Source organism: Anabrus simplex, chromosome 1 (assembly GCF_040414725.1).
Source record: "Anabrus simplex isolate iqAnaSimp1 chromosome 1, ASM4041472v1, whole genome shotgun sequence".
Taxonomy (NCBI): domain Eukaryota; kingdom Metazoa; phylum Arthropoda; class Insecta; order Orthoptera; family Tettigoniidae; genus Anabrus; species Anabrus simplex.
Genome location: NC_090265.1, coordinates 401,650,021 through 401,672,556, shown reverse-complemented (window position 1 = coordinate 401,672,556; position 22,536 = coordinate 401,650,021). Strand labels below are relative to the sequence as shown.

The window sequence follows — 22,536 nt, the reverse complement described above, 5'->3', positions numbered from 1 at the left end:
CGATACGAATCACATACTTCCGTAAATTATTGACCATATTATAGAGGTGAAAAATAGGACGGTCAATCTCATTCCTATCGTTTATTTCAAATGTGTTTAAATTTTTATTTATATATCAGGAGAATCTACTGTAATCTAAGAACGTTCTCCGAAGGAAAAGATGGCTCTTGAAAACGAACCCAGGAAACATTAATAATGATCGGTTTATGATCAGAATAAGTGCATCGAAAATCTACAGCCTGTTTCCAGTCATTCGACAGGGTCAGGAATGGAATGTATAAAGCCCCCATCTAGCGACGACAACAGGAATTGTGCCGGCTGCCGAAACCTGTCGCACTCCTCTGGGGCAATGATTAATGAATGACAAATGAAATGAAATGATATTGGACAGTGTTGCTGGAATGAATGGTGACAGGAAAAACCTGTACCGCCTCCGTTTTGTGCAGCACGAATGTCACATGTAGAGACCAGGATTTCAACCACGGAACCCAGCTGTGAAAGGCCGGCGCGATGCCGCCTGAGCAACGGAGGCTCCTTATAAATACATTATGAACAGTAAAATCAATTGGTCTCACCTCCGTTTACACCCCACCGCCGTTAAGTTTATTTACACCCCCCTCCCCAACAAAGAACTAAAAGAAGGCGTGTTTCTTTATGTTTAAAGGAGATTCCAAACACCAATGTTCACGTCTATTACCTTTAGTTTTGAGATAAAAATAATTCACATTTTTCACTTTCACACTCCTCCCCCCGCCCTCCAAGTGAATTTTCCGGCAAAAAATACTTGTTTCTTTAATAGAAAAGGATCGTCTAAATACCAATTATCACGACTCTAACTTCTTCAGTTTTTTATTTATGTGTCCTCATGAAAGGAATTCAATTCCTTTTCACTCCCGCCCCCCAAGATGATTCCCCCCCCCTAAACAGGATTTTCTTTGTTTTTAAAGGAGAACCAAATACCAATTTTCACGTCTGTAGGCCCTAACAACTTTAGTTTTTATTAGATGTTAGTATTCTCAAACAATTAAGTCAATTAATTTTAAATTCTTTCACCCCCCCCCCCCCCAACGCATTCATTGGATTTTCCGACAATAGGTGTTTCTTTACTTTTAAAGCAGATTCCAAATATCAAATTTCACGTCTGTAACAACTTCATTTTTGAGATAACAGTAGTCTAATTAAAATAATTCAACACCATTTTCAGTCCCTTTTACCACCCCTCTCCACCCAAGTGGTATTTCCGAAAACTAAAAATACACGTTTCTTTATTTTTAACAGAGATAAAAATACAATTTTTCACTTCTGTAACATGTTAAGTTTTTGAGATGTACTGTATAAAAATTAAACCCCCCCCCTTGTCATCCCCCATTAATTGGATTTTCCAAAAGCAAAAAAATGTTTCTTTATTTTGAAAGGAGATCCCAAATACCAATTTTTAGGTCTGTAATATCTTCAGTTTCTGAGATTTAAGTATCCTCATTAAAGGCATTCAACCCCTGTTTCACCCCTCCTATTGGGATTTTCCGAAAACAAAAAAAAAAAAATTAGTGTTCCTTTCTTTGTTAAGCAGATTCTAAATACCAATTTCTACATCTGTAAACTTTTAAAGTTTTAAGATATAGACACACTCATTTTAAAAATTCAACCCCCCTTTTCACCCCCCATTATTTGGATTTTCCAAGAACGAAAAAATACGTGTTTCCTTATTTTTAAAGTGGATCCCAATACCAACTTTCAGGTCTGAAATATCTTCAGGTTCTGAAATATAAGTAGCCTCATTAAAGGCATTCAACCCTTTTTTCACCCTCTTCCACCCTTCCTATCGGGATTTTCCGAAAACAAAAAAAATACGTGTTTCTTTATTTTTAAAGGAGATTCTAAATACCATATTTTATATCTATAAACTTTAAAAGTTTTGAGATATAGATACACTCATTTTAAATATTCACCCCCCTTTCACCCCCCTCCCCATTAACTGGATTTTCCAAAAACAAAAAAATACGTGTTTCCTTATTTTTGAAGGAGATCCCAAACACTAAAATTCACGTCTGTAATATCTTCAGTTTCTGAGATATAAGTATCCTCATTAAAGGCATTCAACCCATTTTTCATCCCTTTTCACCCCTCCTATTGGGATTTTCCGAAAACAAAAAAATACGTGATTTTTTATTTTAAATGAAGATTCTAAATACCAATTTTTACATCTGTTAAACTTTAAAAGTTTTGAGATATAGATGCACTCATTTTAAAAATTCACCCCCCTTTTTACCCTCCCATTAATTGGATTTTCCAAAAACAAAAAATACGTGTTTCTTTATTTTTAAGAGAGATCAAAAGTACCAATTTTCAGGTCTGTAATATCTTCAGTTTCTGAGATATACGTACCGGTATCCTGATTAAAGGCATTCAACCACTTTTTCACACTTTTTCACCCCTTCTATTGGGATTTTCCGAAAACAAAAAAATACTTGTTTCCTTATTTTTAAAGAAGATTCTATGTACCAATTTTTACATCTGTAAACTTTTAAAGTTTTGAGATATAGGTACACTCATTTTACAATTTCACCCCCTTTTTCACCCCCTTAGCGACGGTATATCCAAAAATCCTCTCTTAGCGAGCACCTACGATTTAATATAAATGTATCCCCAAAGTTTCATTTCTTTATGTCCAGTAGTTTTGGCTCGGCGATGATGAATCAGTCAGTCAGTCAGGACAAGTTATTTTATATATATAGATTTTAATGTATGTGTACAGTAGCAAGAAGGGATTGTGTTCAATGCTATATGAAACAATCAGAGTTGTGTTGTTATTATTATTATTGTTTGGACAAATCGTATTTCGTGTGTGCGAATACAATGCAGTAGACGCAATGTATATATCATTATTACAGTAAATTATGTGTTCAGTTATGCCATTATAAGGTTATGTATGAAGTTATGTTTTATGGTGAATCATAATATATGATATCATCGATTCACCAAGGGGGCGTTATGTGATAGTACATATATCACACCCCCGAATTATATGTAGAAGTTAGAGATATTATTGTCAGTATTCAATTTATTATTATTATTATTATTATTATTAGTAGTAGTAGTAGTAGTAGTAGTAGTAGTAGTAGTAGTAGTATTTCATTTATATATTTTGCCATTTATATTGGTAAGCTGGAAGATATCCACATATGTAGGTATGAGTAATTTGTTTTGCACGAGTGGGAAAACATTGCTTTAATAACTCTGGTAATTTGAATGAGTCATCTGGCTACCCCAGTGTGTGTTGTGATGTACTTGTGTCAGGAAATTCCATTAGTCATGTATATATCCCAGCCTGATGAGATGAGCTTGTTGTTGTACCAGGGAAATTTGATGATTCATGTAAAACTCCCGAGTGTTTGTTTATAACTTGGGAGAAAGAAGAGGTTTACTCATGATTGGCTGACAAGCACCAATCCAGACGTATCATCTGAGAGGAGGGGGATGTTGATGTCTAAAAAAGTTGATGATACGGCGGCAACGTGGGACATTGTAAAGGGACATTGTAAGAAACATTGTAAGGGTGATTGTAGAGGTGATTGTAAAGGAACGAGAAGGAAGATAACTACAACTACAACTACAACTGACGCACTGTACGGGAAGGAAGTGGTGCTGATACACGGTACTGGAGTGACACGGCTGCAATGGACTGGACTTCAAACGTTCGTGGAGCGTAGTCTTGTTATGTTTGTGGAAAGTGGCTGTCGTTAGTCGTTTTCAGGAGGTTAGGTAAGGCCTGCAGCAGATGTACCAGTACGCAGCATTATGTACACGCCCTGGGATATAACGTTTATCATGCTCTTATCTAAATTCGAGGGATCCATTCTGGTGAACTCTGGCGCCCATACTACGGACATTTCGGTTAATTATGCTTATTAATTTTATTAAGTTTTTGAGTAATTTTATTTATATATTTTTATTCATGATTTTATTTATTATTATCATCAAAAAGTTACAATTGGCTTCCCAACGTGTGGCTGAATGTTTGGTACATCTGTTAGGCTTATAAGCGTAGGTGCACTTGTCAGGTGTGGTTGGAATTCTGCAAACTATGTCAGCGAAGTGTTTTATATGTACGTGATATGTATGCTGGAGTATGAAGAAATGTTGTAGCGAGTCCAGTATTATAAAATTGAGAAATAGAGAGGTTGTTAAAGTTGTGGGTACTATGAATCAGGATAAGAGAAATCAAAATAATTCCATCCCATCGAGTTTATCTAATTTAAGTGAGAATAGCGAAATGGCTGATAGTAGGAAAGATCAATCGGTAACGATAGGTGAGGAACCGAGTAACCCGTCTCAAATTCAGAATGTAGGGGATCAAGAGGAGGCATCCATTCGTAGTATGCTTCAGTTGCTTCTTAGTAAGAACGAAGAGTTGAAGGGTGAATTGTACAGTAAGATGGATAGTCAGAGTAATGAATTAAATTCATTGAGTGTTGAATTAAATGCCGTTAACAGTAAAATCGATAATAATAATAATGTTGAATTGTCTAGTAAACTCGATAATAATAGTATTGAATTATCCAGTAAGATTGATAGTCAGAGCAAAGAGTTGAAGAGTGAATTGAGTTTTTTAAGTAACGAAATATACAGTATTAATAGTGAATTAAATTCAGTTAGTTCGGAATTGTCCAGTAAAATTGAGAATCAGAGTAAGAAGTTAAATTCAGTGAGTGTTGAATTGTCTAGTAAAATTGATAGTTTAAGCAGTGCTGTGAATGGCAGAATAGATGAATTAAACCAAAAGTTTGACCATCAAAGCAGGGAAATTCAGGAAGTCAATAATAAGGTAGAAGCTCAATGCTTGGAACTGACTGAGAAAATTGAATGCCGATTTAATGTAGTTAGGAAATAATTTGTTGAAAACAGCAGGGAATGTGATAAGAGAATAAAAATAGTGGAAGATAAAGTCGAAGAAATAGATAGAATTAAATCAAATCAGAACGTTTTAGCGAAGCGTATAGATGAGAAGGATGAGAAATTGGAGAAAGACCTTAAGTCGGTAAAAGATGACCTCAAGTCAGTAGAAGGAAATGCCAGAATGGTAGTGGAAGAAGGAATTAAATCATGTCATGTGAAATTAAGGCAGGAAATCAGTCAAATCCAAGTAGGTAGCAGTATATGTAACAGGTACGTATCTTGTACGAAGGACCCTGAATTACCCAAGTTTAATGGTCGGCAGTTTAATCCAATGGAATTCTTGAAAACGGTGGAGAAACGGTTTTCCAAGAATCTTGACGATGGTTTGATCGAGTGGAGTATGGTTGATGAGATGTTGGATATTGCATTTGTTGGAGAAGCGAGATCTTGGTTTCAAGTTTACAGACAGGGTATTTCGAGTTTGGAGGAATTTAGGGAGAAATTTAGTTCTAAATTTTGGAGTGAAGCTATTCAGGGAAGGGAAAAAGATCGTGTGCTATTTGGCAAGTATAAACCTCAGGAAGGTGTATCTATGACGGAGTATTTCTTGGCGCATGTTCTGATCAGCCAGAATATTGAAGGTTAGCATCGGAGAGAGATACAGTCCGCCAGATGTTGAGGCATTTTCCTGAGAAGGTCGGATTAGCTGCATGTATGCAGAATATTGTTACGATTAAGGAATTAGAGCAGCTGTTAGAGAGGTTTGATGCTTTGGAAGGGCAGGGGAGGACTAGGCAAAGTGAATATAGAAATTACGGGGATAATGGGAGACAAGGTAATCAGGTAGCGGGAGATAGGAATAATCAGAATTTCAGTCATTCTAGGCAAGGGAATCAGGGTGGTAATTCCGGAAGGGGAAACAGACAGTCTAATCAGGGAGTTAATCACCAGGAATATTTTGGCAGTAGACCTAATCAAGGGGAATCAGAAAGTAGGGGGCGTACGGATCAAAGACCTCCAGATCAAGTGCAGAGACATGATAATAGTGAACAGTCCACGTCAAGTAATTTAAACCGGAAGCGGACTTCTTAGTTGGGTCAGATAGGCAGTCCGATACCGAAATTCCTATTCACGCGATGAAACAGGTAAGTTACGAGGTAGACGTGAAAGAGGAATTATTGTATGACCATGTGTTTTGTGTTCAGGGAGATTTTGAGTATAGGGGGCGTGATGAAAGTAAGAAAGATGTGTCGGATGTCTTACTTTGTGCTAGTGGTGATGGTAATAGCGGTGTTGCGATCGGTAATCTTGTAGAAGTTTCTGAAATTGAAAGTGAAGTTTTTTGTGAAGTTGATGAAGGTTGTTTAGTAAGTGAAGAGTGTTCACGGAGTATACATCATGAGGATGTTTTTGTTGATTTAAGTGTACGTGAGGAGAGTAAAGTTAGGTCCATTATGTGTGAAAATGGTGACTTTGAGATTAATGAAACTACTGATAAGAGAGTCGAAAGTAGCAGTGTTGTTGGCATGAAAGTGGTGCAAGTGGGAGCTGATATGGAAGGTGGTGACGGTGGACTAATTGTTGGGTCATTAAGTGGTAATGATAGCAACATTATAGTGAATTATGGTAAGAATTACAATAATAGAGTGAGCGTGTGTGAGAATGGAAGTGTGCGTGAGATGAAAGAAAGTCTATCCAAGCGTATGTGTAATGTTTCATTTAAGACTGAGAGTTGTGTGAATGATGTGAATGACGTGCTGAGTGATAGCGATGTGGAATGTGTGAAAAAGTATATGATCTGTTTGCTTGCAGTAATTATGGATTTGTGGAAGAGTAAACATAGTAAGATTCCCGAATATTTCAGAACGAGGGATTTTTTGGTTATGAATGTTCCGAATGAAAGTTTGTATAATTTTTGTGTGACTGGATGGAATGAATGTCTGTGTATGAGATAGAATGTATTCTAGACGTAGTTAGATTGTATTGCGGTACGCATTCCTCGTCTATCGATGCTGATGTTAAGTTTATGTATAGTTTTTTCATTTATATCAGGGTCCGTATACTGTGGACAGTAGAATAGGCAAGTGTGCTTATAGGCTCCTAATCACTGACAACAAGGTTCTTGGAACATTTAATATCTATAGCCTTCGCAGATATAAGAGATAGGATCTGCACCTTGGATGTATATATTATCAACTAGCAAGATACCCGTGCTTCGCTACGGTATTATACTGAAATTTATAATTGAATGCTTATTGTTTTACATATAATCCGCCGAAATTCGCGATCTGGCTCGTTCTCTGAGAGAATCCGCCAAAATTCGCGATCTGACTCGTTTTCTAATAGATTACGGCAAGTTTCCTCCCATCCTTCAATCTTTCTTTCCAGCAATCGATTTCGTACTTCCCGGGCTATGTCCAGGTATTCCACCCGGCCAGTTGGGTCCCTAAATCTTTGCCATCTTTTCCTATAAGCATTTTTGATATATATCTAATCCTTCAGCAGATCCGGGGTGGTGTCGTCTTGGGTGCCTTGGCGGTACTGAACCCGCGGTCGGACTGCATTCCTAGTCATTACCCGTCCAGGACCCGTTTCCAGCACGGTCCGCACATTTGACGACGGTCCAGAACATGATTATTATTATTATTATTATTATTATTATTATTATTATTATTATTATTATTATTATTATTATTATTATTATTATTATTATTATTATTATTATTAAGACCGCTACTTGGCGGTAAATTACATATGCTGCCATTGTCATTGTTGAGAATATGACCAACACCATTGTCGCGCGTAGGCAAGTGTGCGGGATTTCTGGCGATACGAATCACATACTTCCGTAAATTATTGACCATATTATAGAGGTGAAAAATAGGACGGTCAATCTCATTCCTATCGTTTATTTCAAATGTGTTTAAATTTTTATTTATATATCAGGAGAATCTACTGTAATCTAAGAACGTTCTCCGAAGGAAAAGATGGCTCTTGAAAACGAACCCAGGAAACATTAATAATGATCGGTTTATGATCAGAATAAGTGCATCGAAAATCTACAGCCTGTTTCCAGTCATTCGACAGGGTCAGGAATGGAATGTATAAAGCCCCCATCTAGCGACGACAACAGGAATTGTGCCGGCTGCCGAAACCTGTCGCACTCCTCTGGGGCAATGATTAATGAATGACAAATGAAATGAAATGATATTGGACAGTGTTGCTGGAATGAATGGTGACAGGAAAAACCTGTACCGCCTCCGTTTTGTGCAGCACGAATGTCACATGTAGAGACCAGGATTTCAACCACGGAACCCAGCTGTGAAAGGCCGGCGCGATGCCGCCTGAGCAACGGAGGCTCCTTATAAATACATTATGAACAGTAAAATCAATTGGTCTCACCTCCGTTTACACCCCACCGCCGTTAAGTTTATTTACACCCCCCTCCCCAACAAAGAACTAAAAGAAGGCGTGTTTCTTTATGTTTAAAGGAGATTCCAAACACCAATGTTCACGTCTATTACCTTTAGTTTTGAGATAAAAATAATTCACATTTTTCACTTTCACACTCCTCCCCCCGCCCTCCAAGTGAATTTTCCGGCAAAAAATACTTGTTTCTTTAATAGAAAAGGATCGTCTAAATACCAATTATCACGACTCTAACTTCTTCAGTTTTTTATTTATGTGTCCTCATGAAAGGAATTCAATTCCTTTTCACTCCCGCCCCCCAAGATGATTCCCCCCCCCTAAACAGGATTTTCTTTGTTTTTAAAGGAGAACCAAATACCAATTTTCACGTCTGTAGGCCCTAACAACTTTAGTTTTTATTAGATGTTAGTATTCTCAAACAATTAAGTCAATTAATTTTAAATTCTTTCACCCCCCCCCCCCCCAACGCATTCATTGGATTTTCCGACAATAGGTGTTTCTTTACTTTTAAAGCAGATTCCAAATATCAAATTTCACGTCTGTAACAACTTCATTTTTGAGATAACAGTAGTCTAATTAAAATAATTCAACACCATTTTCAGTCCCTTTTACCACCCCTCTCCACCCAAGTGGTATTTCCGAAAACTAAAAATACACGTTTCTTTATTTTTAACAGAGATAAAAATACAATTTTTCACTTCTGTAACATGTTAAGTTTTTGAGATGTACTGTATAAAAATTAACCCCCCCCCCTTGTCATCCCCCATTAATTGGATTTTCCAAAAGCAAAAAAATGTTTCTTTATTTTGAAAGGAGATCCCAAATACCAATTTTTAGGTCTGTAATATCTTCAGTTTCTGAGATTTAAGTATCCTCATTAAAGGCATTCAACCCCTGTTTCACCCCTCCTATTGGGATTTTCCGAAAACAAAAAAAAAAAATTAGTGTTCCTTTCTTTGTTAAGCAGATTCTAAATACCAATTTCTACATCTGTAAACTTTTAAAGTTTTAAGATATAGACACACTCATTTTAAAAATTCAACCCCCCTTTTCACCCCCCATTATTTGGATTTTCCAAGAACGAAAAAATACGTGTTTCCTTATTTTTAAAGTGGATCCCAATACCAACTTTCAGGTCTGAAATATCTTCAGGTTCTGAAATATAAGTAGCCTCATTAAAGGCATTCAACCCTTTTTTCACCCTCTTCCACCCTTCCTATCGGGATTTTCCGAAAACAAAAAAAATACGTGTTTCTTTATTTTTAAAGGAGATTCTAAATACCATATTTTATATCTATAAACTTTAAAAGTTTTGAGATATAGATACACTCATTTTAAATATTCACCCCCCTTTCACCCCCCTCCCCATTAACTGGATTTTCCAAAAACAAAAAAATACGTGTTTCCTTATTTTTGAAGGAGATCCCAAACACTAAAATTCACGTCTGTAATATCTTCAGTTTCTGAGATATAAGTATCCTCATTAAAGGCATTCAACCCATTTTTCATCCCTTTTCACCCCTCCTATTGGGATTTTCCGAAAACAAAAAAATACGTGATTTTTTATTTTAAATGAAGATTCTAAATACCAATTTTTACATCTGTTAAACTTTAAAAGTTTTGAGATATAGATGCACTCATTTTAAAAATTCACCCCCCTTTTTACCCTCCCATTAATTGGATTTTCCAAAAACAAAAAATACGTGTTTCTTTATTTTTAAGAGAGATCAAAAGTACCAATTTTCAGGTCTGTAATATCTTCAGTTTCTGAGATATACGTACCGGTATCCTGATTAAAGGCATTCAACCACTTTTTCACACTTTTTCACCCCTTCTATTGGGATTTTCCGAAAACAAAAAAATACTTGTTTCCTTATTTTTAAAGAAGATTCTATGTACCAATTTTTACATCTGTAAACTTTTAAAGTTTTGAGATATAGGTACACTCATTTTACAATTTCACCCCCTTTTTCACCCCCTTAGCGACGGTATATCCAAAAATCCTCTCTTAGCGAGCACCTACGATTTAATATAAATGTATCCCCAAAGTTTCATTTCTTTATGTCCAGTAGTTTTGGCTCGGCGATGATGAATCAGTCAGTCAGTCAGGACAAGTTATTTTATATATATAGATTTTAATGTATGTGTACAGTAGCAAGAAGGGATTGTGTTCAATGCTATATGAAACAATCAGAGTTGTGTTGTTATTATTATTATTGTTTGGACAAATCGTATTTCGTGTGTGCGAATACAATGCAGTAGACGCAATGTATATATCATTATTACAGTAAATTATGTGTTCAGTTATGCCATTATAAGGTTATGTATGAAGTTATGTTTTATGGTGAATCATAATATATGATATCATCGATTCACCAAGGGGGCGTTATGTGATAGTACATATATCACACCCCCGAATTATATGTAGAAGTTAGAGATATTATTGTCAGTATTCAATTTATTATTATTATTATTATTATTATTAGTAGTAGTAGTAGTAGTAGTAGTAGTAGTAGTAGTAGTAGTATTTCATTTATATATTTTGCCATTTATATTGGTAAGCTGGAAGATATCCACATATGTAGGTATGAGTAATTTGTTTTGCACGAGTGGGAAAACATTGCTTTAATAACTCTGGTAATTTGAATGAGTCATCTGGCTACCCCAGTGTGTGTTGTGATGTACTTGTGTCAGGAAATTCCATTAGTCATGTATATATCCCAGCCTGATGAGATGAGCTTGTTGTTGTACCAGGGAAATTTGATGATTCATGTAAAACTCCCGAGTGTTTGTTTATAACTTGGGAGAAAGAAGAGGTTTACTCATGATTGGCTGACAAGCACCAATCCAGACGTATCATCTGAGAGGAGGGGGATGTTGATGTCTAAAAAAGTTGATGATACGGCGGCAACGTGGGACATTGTAAAGGGACATTGTAAGAAACATTGTAAGGGTGATTGTAGAGGTGATTGTAAAGGAACGAGAAGGAAGATAACTACAACTACAACTACAACTGACGCACTGTACGGGAAGGAAGTGGTGCTGATACACGGTACTGGAGTGACACGGCTGCAATGGACTGGACTTCAAACGTTCGTGGAGCGTAGTCTTGTTATGTTTGTGGAAAGTGGCTGATTGTGGAGAGTGCTTGCGCATTAAGTATTGTAGCACTTGTGGCGGCCTAGCATTATATGTTGGTGAAAGCTATCTCAGACTTTCCATAAATTTATGTTGAGGATCGACAGACGTGTGTATATATCTTTACAACAAGTGTTAAAATATGTGAACACAGTAGTACAAGGTACAGTATCTGTGTGATGTGATAACTGCCGATTATGAGAATCGGTAAGTCGAATTGATATAGAGACAGTGAAGGGTATTTATCTTCATACATGTACATTGTTCATCGGACTATTTACAAATGGTAACTTAGTTCTCGCTTTCGTTTTCCCACTGTTTTCATTATTATTATTGTTGTTGTTGTAAATATGGAGTCTTCCAGCAATATTTTATGTGTGTATTATATGTATAATGTTGTATGTTGATGAGGTGCTCATGCACGGAATTTGTTAAGAATATAGGTAGCTATTTTAGAATCAGTGTTATTGATGAACCTAGGTGCAGTTCCTACCTAATTAGTCGTTTTCAGGAGGTTAGGTAAGGCCTGCAGCAGATGTACCAGTACGCAGCATTATGTACACGCCCTGGGATATAAAGTTTATCATGCTCTTATCTAAATTCGAGGGATCCATTCTGGTGAACTCTGGCGCCCATACTACGGACATTTCGGTTAATTATGCTTATTAATTTTATTAAGTTTTTGAGTAATTTTATTTATATATTTTTATTCATGATTTTATTTATTATTATCATCAAAAAGTTACAACCGCATAATCGCCTTTAAAAGTAGGAAAGATCACAATATGAAGATAAAGTTGGAATTCAAGAGGACAAATTGGGGCAAATATTCATTTATAGAAAGGGGAGTTTGGGATTGGAATAACTTACCAAGGGAGATGTTCAATAAATTTCCATTTTCTTTGAAATCATTTAAGAAAAGGCTAGGAAAATAACAGATAGGGAATCTGCCACCTGGGCGACTGCCCTAAATGCAGATCAGTATTGATTGATTGATTGATTGATTGTGTACCATTTCATTGCCCAGTTTGCGTCATGAACGGCAGTTATATCGCTGACAGTTGCCATGCATCGCGATGGAATGATGAAAATTGTATGAAAAAAAAGAATATATTACTAGGAAAATACACCGACATAAAGAATCAAATAAGCCGCGGAATACAGTTGTGACGATCGGACTTGAGAAGTCCATGCGGCCGTGAACACGTCGAGAGAAAAACTGCAGATGTGTCAAGTCGAGTAGGACGTGAATAAATCTTGAGACGGACAGACCTAACGAATCCATGCGGCCGTGAAAAAAAAAAAATTGTATTGTTATCCCGAGCTAAAAAAACAAGAGTCACTTAAAAAAATCTAAAAAGAAGTCAATTTCGGAACGAAGTATCGAACGAGATTCTATACAAGAAGAGAAGGGATTGAAGCTGGAGAAGAGAAATTATTAATACAGTTACAACCATATGCGAAAAGTAAAGTAAATTACATCAAATTTCATATACGAATTATTAATATCTGGCGCGGAAGAAGAGCAAGGAAGGAAGATCTGATCTCGCAGGAGAAGTCGCCAGTTTACATTTTAAAATCAGCGTCAAGCAGAAAACATTTTTGACTACTATATAAAATATTACACCTTCTTAGTGTTTGCTAAAAAGATAGAGAATATACCCTGGATTGTTCAGTTCATAATTGAAACATGTATCTAATGACGACCTTCAATATATTTTTATTATTGCATGTAATCGACGGAGACATCATGGCTGAGTAATTCAAGGATATGGGGTCACAATCTGGAGGAACCCTAACCAACCGTTCTGCATGCCCGAAGCCCGAGTCCAGTTACCGGCAATGACGAGCACATGAACGCGACATGCTGTCCAAAGAAGACCCAGGATGAAATCCAGCCCAGCGGAATAGCGGAAGCAAGATAAGTGGAGTTCCTTATAGTTAATTTTCGTAGTTAAATTATTAGATTTGTGCGAATAATAGTGTGTGTTTAAGTTGAAATATTTGTACAGCAAGGTTAATATCTGGTTCATCGAGATATAAACTCCATGAATAGTGTCTTTGAAAAATAATCCATGTAATCGTTTGAGAACTCGGATCTAGTTAGTCTTTGACAAACCAAAAATTTATACTCCATGTATAGGCATGTTTAATTGTGTGCGTGTGTAGAGCTAATACAAATATAATACAGTATTGTGTCAGGGTGAAATAACGAGCCCAAATCAACTTCACGAACAGAACAGAATAGGAATGTTTGTTTACTTGAGGAAAGCTTTGAAAATCAGTATTACAACGTTGTGACAGGATTATACGTCTTTCATAATGCAAATAAAGCTTAATACAATGTACAATGAAATGAGATCGTACTCTAAGACAGAAGGAAATGACATGATGTTTAATCGTCATAAAAAAAACGTGAGTAACATAGCCTGAATTATTAATACATGCCTTTAATTGCAGGAGGAATATAGTTACTTGTGTTATTTAATATCATAAACTTATGACATGTTATGATATTGTGTTTAGTGGAATATACGTACTTCGTGACACTCGTAAAGCAGCAATTGAAGTAATTGAATGAAAATGTCGATATGTACAATGAAATGAGGATATTGTGCGCAAGAATATAGGTTGGATTTATGGTAGTAAAGATGATTTATGAGGAATTATGAGACGTAAGCTGCGTATATGGCGAAAATATGGCATATATTAATAATTGGTGGAATTTATGCAGCGTAACGCCGATATTAGGTTAATGTTGTTGTTATTGTCACGCGATATATACGGTAGCATGTCATGTTGGGTTAAATGGAATACGAATACAACCATATGAGGTTTTTAAACTTACAGGCTGTTTATGGTGTACGATCATCAAGAGTATATCCTAGAAGTAACGTATTTACGAGAGAAACTTAGTATTTTTCTAGAAATATTTCACATGCTAGGCTAACTTCAAGTTGATTTCTGGTCAAAGACATGATTGGAACTAGGAAATGTTTTCATGATCCATAAAATTACCATCCATTAATAGATGACTTTCATTTACGATTTTATTCGAAATCTTTCGCAGATAGATTATTGTTATTTTTGAATCATGGTATGACACTATCAGTTGAATAACTTGCTTGTTGACACATGAATGTTGTGTTAGGTTACTCCTACACACTTTTAGGAAAAATTATGGATATTTAAGTTCATTTTATAGACATATTTTTTTTTAAGGTGATTTACGATAATATGATAATGAATGGCAATTTTTAAGCCATGATTTCTGGAACTCGCTTATGTTGCTTACGCTATGTCAGAAACTCTTGAGGAAAGATATTTAATTCATTTGAGAAAATTGAGGACACTTGGTTGGGATTTAAATAATATTTTGAAAATATTTCTACAGTTTTTTTTTAATATGGTATAATGATTCTAAAGGACAATTGAACAATATGTAAACATCATTCTTGATATTTAACCTAAATTTGAATAATACTTAGATGTTATTTCAACAGTAATACAAGATGTTACAACATCGATGATTGATATTTGAAAAATATTTAAATGGTAATTAATATTATTATTAATGATATTCAGATAATATTTTAAGAAATATTTACAATATTTTGTTTAGGGATTGGAATTCAGTGAATACAAATGAGCATGTAGATGATTTCCTTTACTATTTTCCAAGTACTATCATTTTATTATTCAATAAACTAGGTGATAAGAACTTTGATTGGAATTCTTACTATTCATTCATTTATTTCTTTATTTTATAATTCGTAAAGGTATTTGGAGGCATATGAACTAGCTGTTTGGTAAATGAACCTAGAGTTTTGCTTAGTTATGGGTTACAATTGAGCTGTGATGGTTTACGAATGGATTTAAGGATGAGGCTGTGCATTATCTTCAGTTGAGTCCACGTAAAAAAAAAACGGAAATATATATATATATATATATACTTTTATCACAAATTTTATCCCTGAAAGGTATCGTGCAGTGAATATATATGTAATTGATATCATAACACGAAAAGTAAGAGATATTTCACAGAATAAGTAAAAATCGATGAAGGCGAAGGAGTATTTATATCGGACGGGATGAAATATTCAAATATTAGGACAAGACTGTATACTTATATTCATATAAGGTCACAGAGTTAGGATGATGTCCTCATGTCTCATTCCCATCCGTATGATAACTTGTAGTGTGCGGGAATTCATTATATTTATTTGGCCGCCTAACATTAGATAATGAATTGTTGGCCGGAGTTTATGATAAAGTAATGGGAAAAGGCACGATACGGATAATGTACCCCGTTGTGAGCATTAATTGTCACCCATGCGAGTGGCAAATTGAGAAAGTCACCACGGGAAATGACGGTCGACGAGGTACAATTGATTGATTGATTGATTGATTGATTGATTGATTGATTGATTGATAGATAGCTCGTCACAACTCGCTTAGTCGAGCAGCTTGTCTCCTTACCCTCATATCTACCCAGCTCAAGTGTTACAAGATTTCCGTAACCCTGCTTTTGTTTGAAATCACCCAGGACAAACTGTGCTGCTTTCCTTTGGATCTTTTCCCGTTCTCGTCTCAAGTAATCCTCGTATGTGTTCTGTACATTTGTTTCCTTGTGAGAATCCTTGATGGCTCTTTACCGAGCAAGTTGGCTGCACGATTTGGGTTACGTAGCTATAAACTTGAATATGATTTTTGCGTGGTTTCCCCTTTTTAAACCAAATACTGGAGGTGTGCCTTAAGGCTACGGTCACCTCCTTCCCATTCCTAGCCCAGTCCTATCCCACTGTCGCCATTAGACCTGTCTGTGCGACGAAAAACAAATAGCAAAGAAAAAAGCTTGATGGTTTCTTCCGCATCTCCCGTAATCATGTATTTTTTGATAGTAGTTTAACGTCCCAGTAACACCTATAAATTTTTGGTGAATCTGGGACGGGGGAGGGCTGGTCTGGGAGCGAAGTGACCTTGGCTTAATTAAGTTATTGTCCCAGCATGTGCTTAGTTTAAAAATGACAAACCTCAGAAAAATAATCTTCAGGAATGCCGACGGTGGAGGTCGAAACCATCATCTCCCAAATGCACGCTCACGACTTCATAACGCATACCACGCAGCCAGCTCACTCGGTCCCCAGGTCAGAACTTGAGTTTCGTCCATTTAAACGGTGGAAAGTGGTCATTGAACAGAATCGAAAGCTGCCAAAACTAATGTAATTAATGCTAACGACGGAACTATGAAAATATTAGCGACCTCACTTCAATTTAATTTTACTTTGCTCCATATCTAAAAGATTGAACATTTCCTCATTCATACATAAATACGCCCGGTCACTTTCCGGATGCATACTAAAGCTACACCTACCTCATTCAAACTTTAATCTGGACTATGATAATGTTTACCTATCCCACTCAAATATAATGGTTTCCAGAGTTTCCTAAAGTGCGCTTTTACAGACCACTGGGTTCCGCTGACGCTTACTGAAAAAACGGTGTTACGAATAAAAAATACTGACTGTTTTACTGAACTAATTCAAACGAGGATGACACAATCAGTAAACAATATTATACTCGACATTGAATGACCACACTTCACTAATTAGCGGCTATTTACGAAAGCCTATTGTCCTCACAGCGGGCCGCTGGTTGCCAGTCTTTACCTGGAACAGCGATGCTTACTAATCTTGTAAGGTCTCACTTTTCCTTTCGCACGTACCAGTCATTTCACACAGCAGTTCCATGTAGACAGGTTCGAATCCTCGTCCGCTGTGCAATTCGCTCGACTCTAGACAAGTCCGAGAACTAGCACAAGTAACTCACGTGACCGCTTCTCACCCTGAACTCTTGACCCATGACTCATAACTGACTACTCAACACTTACCACAAGAATAAAACACAACAACATCAACTCAAATACGACTGCCTTTTTGCGGTGAACCTTATTTCATTTTGATGGTGAAATTCTACTACGTCCGGGGTGCGGCAAGAGTAGAAGCATTCTAGTTTCGCTACCCAGAAAATCCACGGGGACATAAAGGTAATCGCCCACTACAGGGAACCGCGCCGCGCCGCGCGGAACAACCTTGTGGAACATTCCACGGGCCATTTTCCGAGACTTCGCCCATACAGCACACCTCACCGCGCCGCCTCTCTCCAGTTGGGGAAGTGCAGCTCACACAGAAATAGGAGTTCCAGTTCCGAGGAGGACTTATTATTTGCGGTTGCGATATTCGCAAATGAGGAAGAAGAAAAACGCGAAAGAAAAGTTTGGGTCCACAACATTTATGAGAAAAGGGAAACGTACGGAGAGTTTCACCATTTATTTCCTGTTCTACAAAAGGACCGAAGTAAATTTTCCCACTGCTTTCGTATGTCCCAAGAAAAATTCTATGAACTATTGAACCTAGTTAAGCCGTGTGTACCGAGTTCGATAGCTGCAGTCGCTTAAGTGCGGCCAGTATCTAGTGTTCGGGAGATAGTAGGTTCGAACCCCACTGTCAGCAGCCCTGAAAATGGTTTTCCGTGGTTTCCCATTTTCACACCAGGCAAATGCTGGGGCTGCACCGTAATTAAGGCCACGGCCGCTTCCTTCCCACTCCTAGTCCTTTTCTCTCCCATCGTCGTCATAAGACCTATCTGTGTCGGTGCGACGTGAAGCAACTAGCAAATAAAAAAGCCGTGTGTAGAGCGAGAAAATAATATCACCTTTCGCCGAGAAAGGCGTACAGTGCACAATACCACTAACCGCGTGAAGGTACGAGCGTGCTGGCACTAGTCGAGGACTCACGAAGACTGCCGAAACGCCACGAAACCACATTCTTTCCGTTATTCCTTCCTTCTACCCTCGCCCATACAAGCGCGCCGAAAGGAAAAAGTTCCGTTCCAGAAACCGCTTCTGGTGCGGAAATTCCACAAGCTTGTTCCGCGCGGCGCGGCGCGGCTCCCTGCAGTGGGCGTTAAGCCATTTCATTTCACAAGAAGCAGACCACTGAAATTTCTTCTCGGCTGCGCTGCGCTGCGCGGCGCGGTGTAGTGGGCGATTACCTTAAGACGAAAAGCACAATAGAAGCGTGGCCCGTCATATGTCCTCACGCCGGACGGGAGTTTCCAAACCTGACACACTCATTTTTTCCAGGAAACACTGAAGGCTTATGGCCGCATGGCAACTTTGTCCGCTCTTTAAGAGCTGACAGGTGTTCATCGATAAGGTGCCAATCGATTCGGATCTTGGATCTTGGGCTCCGTTTCATGCGATAGATGACGTCATTTACTCTTTAAAGAACACCGCAAGGGCCTTCCCACGTCTTCTGAAGTTTAGGAGACAAGCCTCTCTTCCATATAGGCTTATGCAGCCACACTAGGTCGACCCCATGGTATCCGATAGCGTCCACTCGTTCGTCGTATCGTACCTTTATTCCTATCCTCAATCTCTTTTGGACAGCGACGTGTACATCCTCCAGTTTCCTTCCCCAATCCGGGCAGTATTGGTCGGTCGGGGCAGGATGGTCGGCTAAACGCTAAATCCACCGGAGCGCGCAGTTCTCTTCCAAACAACGTCCTTTCTAGTGTGCATCTCGTGGTCTCATGTAGACTGCTATGCCAAGAGAAACAGAGGAAAATAACGATCCCAGTTCCTCTGCGCTTCCATCCAGGCGTCACGTCTCCAGTTTCCTTCGAAATCCACGGTGGTCCTTCGACTGGGAACTTTGTGTTCGCGTCGACATGCAAAATACAAGGGCTATAAATAAAGTAGTGGCAACGTAGTCCAGACACTCGCAGGAGATCGGGCATGCGCAAGTAGGATATGGGAGCGGTCAGGTGCCGCTGTTGTCAATGTATAGTGTGCATTTTAGCGCTGTTAACGGAGCGGTTGTTTACGGAGCGGAGGCTCCGGGCGCTTTCAATCGTTTGCCTCCGGAGAACCTCCGATTGAATTGCAAGCGCGTAGTTTGAACTTGGCATGGGAGAAATGAACGAGCATTTGTACAGGAATTTATAACTTGTCGCTATTAATGTGAAAAACTACGCCCCTCCGTTAATACTTCAGTTATTTGGCGATATTACAAATAGGCCTAGCATTCTTACGTACAGACATAATAATTATGTAACAGAACCTCCGATTGAATGACAAGCGCGTAGTGTGAACTTGGTACGGGAGAAATGGAAGAGCATTTTCTCAGGAATTTAAAACTTGTCGCTACTATTGTGCGAAACTAGGCCCGTCAGTTAATACCTTAACTATTTATCGATATTACACATAGCATTCTTACGTACAAACATAATTATGTATTTTCTTAAATATAAACATGTTATAATTTAGGCCTTGTCCGTGACTGTAAATTACTTCGTTATGAAATAATTAATACTATTATCATTGCATGCCGGGCTGAGTGGCTCGGACGTTTGAGGCATTGGCTTTTTGACCCCAACTTCGCAGGTTCGATTCTGGCTCAGTCCGGTGATATTTGAAGATGCTCAAATTCGTCTGCCTCGTGTTGGTAGATTTAATTACACGTAAAAGAACTCCTGCGTAACCAAATTCTGGCATCACGGCGTCCCCGAAAACCTTATAAGTAGTTAGTGGGACGTAAAGCCAATATTATTATTATTATTATTATTATTATTATTATTATTATTATTATTAGCTGATGTACCCGTGCTTCGCTACGGGATTCTCAGAAAGACTGACTTGGTGGTTTTCCTAACTGAATTCAACATAGGTCATTACAAAAACGTTAGTAGGAATGTAGCGATTGAAAGCAATGTTATCATATAAAATACTCGATCAAATGAAAAACCGCACACTTTCTCACTTTCAACGAACAATACTACGGTGCCGATCTAAGCGTCCAAAGTTCCAGAACTGGAATAACCAGGTCGCAGACTGCCGTGACCACTCCTCTGTCATTATTTCGTTAAATATGCACACTACTCATTCCAATCAGTGGCTCAGAGTAGGGATTTTATAGCTCGAATACAATGATGAACCAGTGTGTTACGTACCAGATATATCAGAAAATGTATGAACCAGAGGAATGGCATGCTAAAGAAGAAAGTTATCTTACACCCCAGCTACTTCCCACCAATATACAGGCAGGCTGTTACAGTCGGTACGACCAAGCGAGTTGGCCGTGTGGTTAGGGGCGCGCAGCTGTGAGATTGCATCCGGGAGATAGTGGATTCGAACCCCATTGCCGGCAACCCTGAAGATGGTATTCGGGAGATGATGGGTTCGAGCCCCACTGTCGGCAGCCCTGACGATGGTTCTCCGTGGTTTCCCATTTTCACTCCAGGCAAATGCCGGGACTGTACCTTAATTAAAGCCACGGCCGCTTCCTTCCACTTCCTAGACCTTTCCTATCCCATCGTCGCATAAGACCTATCTGTGTCGGTGCGACGTAAAACAACTAGCAAAGAAAAAAGAACATTGAATGACAAGCGCGTAGTGTGAACTTCATACGGGAGGAATGAACGAGCATTTTCACAGGAATTTATGACGTCGCTGTTTTTGCGCGAAACTACACTCCTTCTTTAACTTTTTTAAATGCTATTTGTTCGGGGCGTCGACCTATGAAGTTCCTTTGCCCCTATTTGCACCATATATGAGGAAACCTGCGTGTATTATGTAAATGGCGGTAGGGTAAAGCGTTGAATGCGAGGAAAAGAACGTTAAGGATGACACAAACACCCAGTCCCCAGACCAGGGATATTAATCATTTACAATTAAAAAACTGACCTGGCCGGGAATCGAACCCGTGGCCGCCGGGTGACAGGCGGACGCGTTGCCACCTACACCGCAAGACCAGTGGTTAGGAGTCATTTGTGCCATGTTTTACAGCGCAGCATTTACAGATTTGAACCGCTTGAACTCCTCCCTCCGCTCGTAAATAATCATCCCTTACTTCTGCCACGTCTTTCACGTGTTTTACATACGTCCAGAAATTAAAAACGAATTCAAATTTAACTTGAAATTACTGTATTCTAGCGCCAATATAATGGGAATATTTCCATAATAATGATAATAATAATGAACGAACCACTGTGTAAGTTCTGCACAGGTAGGGCCTGTACTTTTCTGAGGAACAACTGAACCTATTAAGATATATTGTTTGTTGTATCTACAGGGTTTATACCTACATGTATATGGGGTATGTATTATATGTCGATATAATTGCATTTTCTTGATAACAAATGAGAGGATGCATTAATTATTCTGAATGACTATACGTTCTTTGTTAAGGGGTATTGTATGGAATATCGGTGATATAGATCAATTTTTGTTTATGTAGGTAACGATTTTTATAGGGCGCCTACATTCATGGACGTAAGTTTGAAATTACAGCCCACTAAGTCCTTACACTCGGAGCTACTGTTGCGAATAGAGCTGGGAACGGAGCAGTTGCTCCTATGATTGCAATCGGTAGTGCGAGTGAGCGCTCCCTCCGGTATTCTCCGGTAGTAAACTGTTGCTGGGAAACCAATTGGTGCTTCGGCACGCGAGCGGAGGACGGAGCAACAGTACTGAATGTGTGCCTCGCTTGCCGTTCCATCCGTGGTGCGCAACGGATGTGCTAGCGACATAGTAAATACTGCTTTATAAGTATGACGAAGGAGAATATAGGAAATATATACATTCTCATTTATCGTTCGTGTTTCATTTGTCGATTACTTTTGTAAAAATTTGCTTTACGTCATGCCATCTTATGACGACGATGTGATAGGAACGGCTAAGGAGAGTAATTTATAGGCGTGAAAATGGAAAACGACGTAAAACCATCTTCAGAGCTGCCGACAGTGGGGTTCGAACCCACTTTCATCCGGAAGATAGTGGGATCGAATCCCACTGTCGGCAGCCTTGAAGATGGTTTTCCGTAGTTTCCCACTTCTCCTCCAGGAAAATGCCGGGATGGTACCTAACTGAAGGTCACGGCCGCTTCGTTCCCACTCCCAAACCTTCCCTATCCCATCGTCGCCATAAGACTTATCTGTGTCGGTGCGACATAAAACAAAACCCAAAGTCTCACGCTCCAGGACACTGTCCTTGAGGCGGTATAGGTGGGATCC

At 38.4% G+C, this 22,536-nt stretch overlaps 1 protein-coding gene across 1 annotated transcript in view; it reads left to right on the top strand.

The window, feature by feature from the left end:
* The window catches only part of LOC136866581 (protein takeout), a 98,995-nt gene that overhangs the window by 37,297 nt on the left and 39,162 nt on the right, over positions 1–22,536 (top strand). The gene's annotated exons all lie outside the window — the stretch shown is intronic.